This window comes from Cupressus sempervirens, chromosome 9 (assembly GCF_028749045.1).
Source record: "Cupressus sempervirens isolate cs-2001-9-10 chromosome 9, ASM2874904v1, whole genome shotgun sequence".
NCBI classification, from domain to species: Eukaryota; Viridiplantae; Streptophyta; class Pinopsida; order Cupressales; family Cupressaceae; genus Cupressus; species Cupressus sempervirens.
The window spans coordinates 508,029,241-508,037,015 of NC_143126.1; positions in this window are offsets into that span (position 1 = coordinate 508,029,241).

Genomic DNA, 7,775 nt, shown 5'->3' on the forward strand with positions numbered 1-7,775 from the left:
TGATTACAACTTGATTACAATCTGTAATCCCTTACAACTCAATACCGCTACAAGAAGAAATTTTTACATCACACATTATAAAAGATACCTAACCCTAAGCCCTTTTATACAAGTATTTTTTTCTACTTTAGGGTTATAATTAATTACAACATGTCAACCACAAATAATTATAAAGTAGATACAATACTTCCCTGATTAGTCACCATAAAATAACATGGTCATGAGTAAATCCTTTAATCGGGTGACATTCTAATAGAATGTTCTAAAGTCCTCTAACAAGGCTCACTCCTAATAGGGTGATTAAGATTCTTTAACTAGGTCACATTTAGTATTGTGTATTATAACCTTTAATAGGGCATCACTTCAGAAGAGTGAAATTGGGTATCATGTTACTACTAGTTTTTCCCATATTGGGTTTCCATGTAAAATCCTTGTGTCAAATTGTGTGAATGAGTTTGTAATATTTCATGTTTACATTTTTGCAAATTTATTTTGGCCTAGGATAGTGACCTACTAAATTAAGGTATTGGATAATCTAATGGATGCATGCATGATATGGTTTTATTTGTACATTTGGACCTTGGATAAATGATTCACCCCCTCTAGGTTATTCTAAAAAATTCCAATAACTTCAATATCTAGTGAGCTATCTATTATTTCTTTTTGTCTACTTGGAGGAGTGTTGCTACTTGGCACTTCTTTAGGATTTGGTGAGGGAGTTTCACCACTCAGTAGTGTTTGTATCTATGCTCAAGCTAGCAATGGTTGCACTCAGTTCAAATCTACTCATATCTTTATTTTCCTCAATGTGAGGTGCTAAAACAATTTGACTATCTAAACTTGTGTCCTTTATCTCAAATTCTACCTCATTGCATGTGAGCCTTAATTTCTTGATGTCTGGATTGTCAAGGGTGTTGGCATATACTGGTGACATGATGCCTTGCATACTCGATACACTTGAACTTTCTCCACTACTGTGATCATCTTCAATGATCATAGTCTCAGTTCCTTTCTCTATATCTACTCCCTTGGTGGATAACGAAAAAATGCTTTCCCATAGTAATTCATCTTGATATGTTACAACTTCCATTTTATTTTGTAAAATTAAAAAAATTCTATACTTAGGAATGAATCTTTTCCTATATTTTGCCAAAAATGTTTCTTGCTAATATGGGGATAGATCAGGCATAACTTTGACTATAGTGTCAGTTCTTATCTTTTTCTCTTCTTTTTTTACTTGCTGCCATCTTCTTTATAGTCTATCATATAAATCCATGTGTATTTTCTTGTCAAGTTCACTTGGAGCTAGCTTATGATTTGCAATCATATCTACCAAAGCCTCCTCTATTTTGGTTCTATTAGAATTATCCATTGTAGCATAGTTTACAAATATAAAACTAGATAATTTTGAAGATCTTCTAAGATCTACACATACCTCATCAATAGACTTTGTGTGGTCCTTTGACCAATCTCCTTCTCTTTGGTTTAGATGCACTAGGCTCAATAGTCTCTACTACTCGTTATTTTGCAATCTTCTTGGCACTAGCAACTACCCTAGTTATTGGCCTAGCTAGTGGTGGAGGAGAAAGGGATCTCAATACTTTCTTCTTTTCAGTTCTTTTATCCTTCTTACTAGGTAGAGTGGCAATAAATGGGGCTTTACCCTTGTTTCCTTCTTCTTCTTCCTCTTTCTCATCACCACTATTCTTTTCTTAATCCTCTCCAAGACCTTGTGTAATATGCAAAGGTTCCTTTTCCTTGCTTAGGATGTCTAGTTTTGTGTCTAGGTCTTCAATCATTCTTTTCCTTTTCTTCTCCTTAGAAGATATCTTAATATTCATAGTTATTATAGTCTTAGCTTCCTCATGTTTTCCAAAAGTTTCAACCTCAGTGTCTATTTCTTCTCTCAATAGTGCAACAATGTTTGCATTCACTAAATCACTATCAATTTTGTAATCAAAATATTGTAACCGCACCTTCCTTGAATTCACCACATGTACAAATGTATTATCTATATCTACAAGAAAAAATATGTCATTGTAATACCTTGTAACCAATTCTTTAGGTATTCCCATCCTCATCTTCATTCTTTGCTTGAATTCCTCAAAGTAAGTATCCATGACATTTTTAAAATTTTCTCCTAATTGAGTAATTTATTTGCTTGTTTTTCTTGTCTCTAGTTTATTTTTTTCCCAAATAAGATAGCCAATGCTAGGAGAATATTTTTGGATATAAAAGAAAATACATATAACAAGGGATCCAAACTTACACATTGAGTTCTTTTCTTTTCTAATAGATGATAGATTCTCTACTAATTGTAGTCTTTGAAGCTCGACAAGATCATATTCATGATATTTCATCACTATCTACCATGCTTGATCTACTACCATACACACCATACTATTTAGTCTAATAGATGGGTAAATTTTGTGAGCTATAACTCTCACAAAAAATTTGATTAGTGGATCAGAAATGTTTGTAATGGACAAACCTCATCCATTCCACTCAACTCCTATGTTTTCCTCAACTTCCTCTCGGCTCAAGCATTGCATGGTTTTCTTCTTATCTAGGGTTGGATAGCATATAACCCCATGAATCATTTTCTTCATGATTTCCATAGGTCTATTCTATAACCAAAACTTCATATCATGGGTTCTGCTTAGAACAATTTTAATCCATTTAATCTTGAAATTCCTTGGAAATTCAAGGTCACAAGCTAACCCTTTCCTTTCAATGACTTTAAATTCATCCTTCAAGTTTCCTTCATTGCATAAGTTCTCATATGATTCCCTTATCTCATAATCTCCCACTTTTCTAATCTTACACATATAACAACTCCTTACATCATGGATCATAATAACTTGGGGTAGTATTGAGGATAACAAATCCATTCAATCTCCTTTCATTGCAATTTATGGAATAGCACAAAACTTTTGTTGAGGACAAGAATCACTCTTCATCAATTAGATTTTACTAATCTCTTGACTCATTTCTATAGTAGATGAAGTTTCCATTTTATTTGTCGGGGTTTGAAGTCTTTTCTTTCTCCTCTAGATTACTTGGCATAGTTTAGATCTTCACTTGTTCAAGCTTATCATCCAAATTGCTCTTGAAATCTTTTGCTAGTCACTCAAATTTCAAAATTTCTCCGTGCTCTTGAAACCTATATGTAAGGTGTGAGATACCATCTCCAAAATTTGATATATACCTTATTTCAATCGATTTAGGGTCTCTACTAATGTTGTGTACTTAGGCAGGTGGAAGCTAGTTGTCTTAGTTAACTTTTATGTCTTTGAACTAGGTCTTTACTTTTCAACTCAATCTCTTCCATATATATTACTAAACCTCTATAAAAGTTTTCTTTTGAAGTGCTTGGTCCATGTTGCAATGCTCGGTCAACATATACATTTTTTCCAGATTTTCAACATCCTTTTACAAATCTATTCTTATGCATCTTCATATATGCAAATATGAATTTTGGCACATTTCATGTAAGGAACTGATGTATGATAGATTAATTAAATATATAGTTCCATACATTTCTTTCTTAGTTCAAGATGACATGATCACCTTCTCCATTGGATTGGGTTACCTCAACTCCATTTGCTCCACTATTTTGATCTTCTACTTTTTCTTTTCTTTTTTGACTCATTTCCTTATTTATTTGTTCAATGTCTACTTTACCTTTACCTTTGTCTTTTGTTTGATTTTTGATTGTAGTTGAGTCCTCCAATTATTGTTTATATGTCCAAACTTGTGACATTTGGAATATGCATTGTTAAGTGCATAATTTTGCCTCTTATTTGCCCAATAAGGTTTTTTTTGAGATCTACATTCATATGCTTTATGCTCATACTTTTGAAAGTTGTAGCAATGTCCTTCAAATCTAGGTGTAGCAGATGCATTCATAATTATTGACCTACACTCATGTATTTGATTCCCTATTTTCTTGTAGTAAAAATAGTAACCATTAAATTTAAGTTAAGGATTTTGCATACCATATTTTCTTTGACAAATTTCTGTAGTATGACCAAGTTTTCAAAAGTGATAACATGTTGGTTTTTCCCTTGACTTTGCATTCCTCATTTCTCCATTCCTAGATGATTCTCCTTGCTCAATGTATGAATGTCCCAACCCATCAGTACTACTTGATGATTTCATAAGTTCTTTAAAGTATTTCATATCTTCCTTTGGTTTGTTGAATCTCTCCATAGATTCTTTCTTAGTTTAGAGTTAATTCTTTAGTATATCATTCTATGATTTGAGATTTGCTATTTCCACATACTTATGATTCAATTCCTTATTTTTAAGAATCAGTTGATCCATCATGTCCAAGTGAGTGCTAGTGAGCTTCTACACATCTGATATCCTTTCTTCAAATCTAGTAACCATTATTCTTTTGTCTTCCTCAACCATAGCCCTGTCTTCTTTAGCTTTCTTCTTTTTCTCAGCCACTTCAAAAAATCTCACTAATTGGATTTCATGTTCTCTTTTTACACCTCTTATTTCTTCATTCAAGAGTTTGTTCTTTTCAAGTAGATCTATAGATTATTAATAATTTGGATTGATTGATTCAAACAATCCTTCAATCTTAACTTCTTCATAGGAAAATTGTTTATCCTAGATAGTCAATTTCTTTCTTCTTTTTAGTGATTTATTCAAATATTGTCTTTCTTTCTCAAATTTTTGCAGTATGAGTTGGATGTCAATCACTTGATTGCCAATAACGTTGTCCAGTTTAAAAGCCTCCATCTCAAAGATCTAATCTCCAAGTGATTAAGATTTTCTTAGAGAACCAATGCTCTCATACCAATTGTTGACTTATGGAGTTATAAATAGGATAACAAGGAATTTAGTGGGGGGTGAATCAAAATCTTAAGCACTTTTACTTTTCAAAAATTCATTCACACATTCACTAGTAGTCTTGTGCATGTAAAAATTGTAATACTAAACTTACTATAACATGTGAATCTAATCTATCACATGCATGAAAATAAACACATTACATAATATTTGTTACCTAGAAACCCTCCAAGGTGAAGGTAAAATTGGGGTGGGGATGCCACCCACAAATATTCATCAGTGCAGTAATAAAGCTAACCTGTTAGGGTTACAATGTTTGATCATAAAATATGATCTATCCTATGAAGGGTCTGCCCTATTAAAAGCATTTGATATTGTTAAGTCTCACCTTGTTAAAGGATTTAACACTTAAAATAAAGTAAGAACTTTGTTAGGAGATTTGCAAAGATCTATTAAGACCACTCTATTAAGAGATTTATCTTGATTCAAGTTGATTAGAACTGTTTCAATACCTCACTCTTGGTATTCTTTGTAAGCTAATTTTGTAGTGCCTCTCATGTTTGCAATATGTACCTTGTTTATTTTGAGCTAAGAGATACTTGTGACTCATGTTATGTTTTACATTTGAGATGACCTAAGCATTAGATGTTATACTTTAATTTTAGTATCTTAGATGTTAGATTACTATGTTGTTTAGTTGATCATATTTGCATGATGATGCCATTTTGCGATTACAGTATACTTTGTGATGATATCTGATTATCCAGTTTTTAGACATATCTTTGATCATATTTATGTGGTGGATTTAATGCTATGGTTATTCACTTCATTCTTTCTTTGTTATGCTTTATGCAAACATGAGTATTGTAAATGGATTATTTTAGTATATTTGAATAAATGGTTAAATTAGGTATTTAATGTAGTTATTGCTTTGGCTATATTATTATATGCAATTGCACTTGATTGTTCATGATTTATATCCCTAGCAGTGGCACATGGAGTTAGTGATTTGGTTGTTCATATTTAATGAATGTTGTCCTTGTATGATCGACATATCTTATTTAAGTGTTTAATTTAAACCTTCTGGTGATTTAATTAAATTTGGACTCATTTACATTATGTGATTAGACCTATGAACATGTCTATGCTTTCAAAGGTTTGTATTATCGTGAAGGTTATTAATGAATTTCTATGATTTTAGTTTTTCAAGCTTTGTTTTAATTTAATTTATTTTTTGGCAGCTTTTCCATAGATGAATTCCAATTACTTGGAATAGCCTATTTTTATTTGGGTTGATTTAGGGTTTAACAGTTACCTAGTTATTTTCCCTAATCCATTATTCACCCAAAAGGTGAATAAGTATCCAAAGAGGAAATTAATTCCTCACTTCTCACTTTTGGAAATTAAGAATTTAAGAGCTTTTTCCAAAATCCTCTTATGAAGGATTGCATTTCTATTTGTTGTGAGAGCTATGGGCATGGGATCTTAACAAGATTGGTCTCGTTGGATCTAGCTTGGAGAGACCTTGTTTTGCCATGACTTTTGATAGCTTCTGCAAGTTATTTATTTTATTGTGTTGATTCCTATTTTTGCCCTTTTGGCTATCAAATGAGGCTCTCCCATTTTTTTATTTTAGCTCTTTTTCTACTTATGTTTCTAGTGATTGTAAGTTAGGAGGCTGAGAACTAGCATTCCCCTCCATTTTTGATTGCTGGTTTTGCCCAGTTGGTTGAGTATGAACATTTTCCTATTGTTTGGGAAGAGGGTTTGGGTTTCACACTGTTAGGCTGGTAATTTTTTCATATGATGTCTAAAAATAAATTTTATTGGATTTTTGTGGCTTTTGTGCCTTAAGACTAGATGGGTTTTTATTTCATGGTTTTTGAGTTTTGGGTTTTTACCTCAATTTGCGTGCCACCCATTTTTCTCAAGTTTTCTTGGCATGATGTTGTTCATGGACCTAAATCATCTATAGGATGTTAGTTAGACCATTGTTTCAGTTTCATATTGTATTGGGATACATGCCATATTCATCCTCCCAAGGTTGGTTTTAGTTGAGTATTTTTTAATTTCTATTCTCATTCAACCCTTGTGTTATGTTCTTCATGATGGTGTTGCACCACACACAAGCACATGCACATGCATTTTTGGGTGACTTTCAAGGCTTGATCTTCCATTTTATTTTTGGTAGTTATGATCATTTGGAGTTGGTTTGGAAATATGCATGCTTATGGGAACTCATCCTTGGATAAGCATGGGTAGGGTAGGATAGCACCATGGAGGGGGCTTCTATCTCCTAGCCTAGTGATTATTGTGCCCAAAGGGTTGGCAAAGAAAGTTTTAACCAAGTGATAATTGAAGAAAATATTGGGTGGCAATAAAACTTGAGATAATAAAATGTGTGAGCACCTGATTAAGTTTGAAGACACAATGCAAGAGCCTTCTATTGAGATGTTGAACCACACAATATCTAGCTTGGGCTTTTTGATGCCAAGAGACTCTCCATGCAACTAGTCCCTACATAGTTACCCATTGAGTGTTTGACCAGGACCTGTAGTACTTGCATTATCTCATGATCTTGGTTTCAATCATCTTTACTATCTAGCATAAGTGTTAACCATAGATGTTTTCTTTATGTGTGTTTGTGGTTGGATCATTATCTCCATTAGCATGGTGGGAGTGGACCTATGGGTTTCACATGGTTGGGAGGCTTAGCTACCTATACCACTACTAGGGACAGGTGTACAAAGATGCTCTATTGTTCCAGTGCAACTGATGCTTGATGTTCACTTGGTATTTCAATTTATCTGGATTATGCTTCCTTGTAATTTATGCTTTCATTGGAATGCTTGGATATCATGTTTAGATTATGTTAGTTTATTTGATGCATTCCTATATTAATGATTAGCATATTTTGAGATGATTTATTTTGATTAGTTGGAATATCTCTTTCTTTACTTGTTAGCATGTTA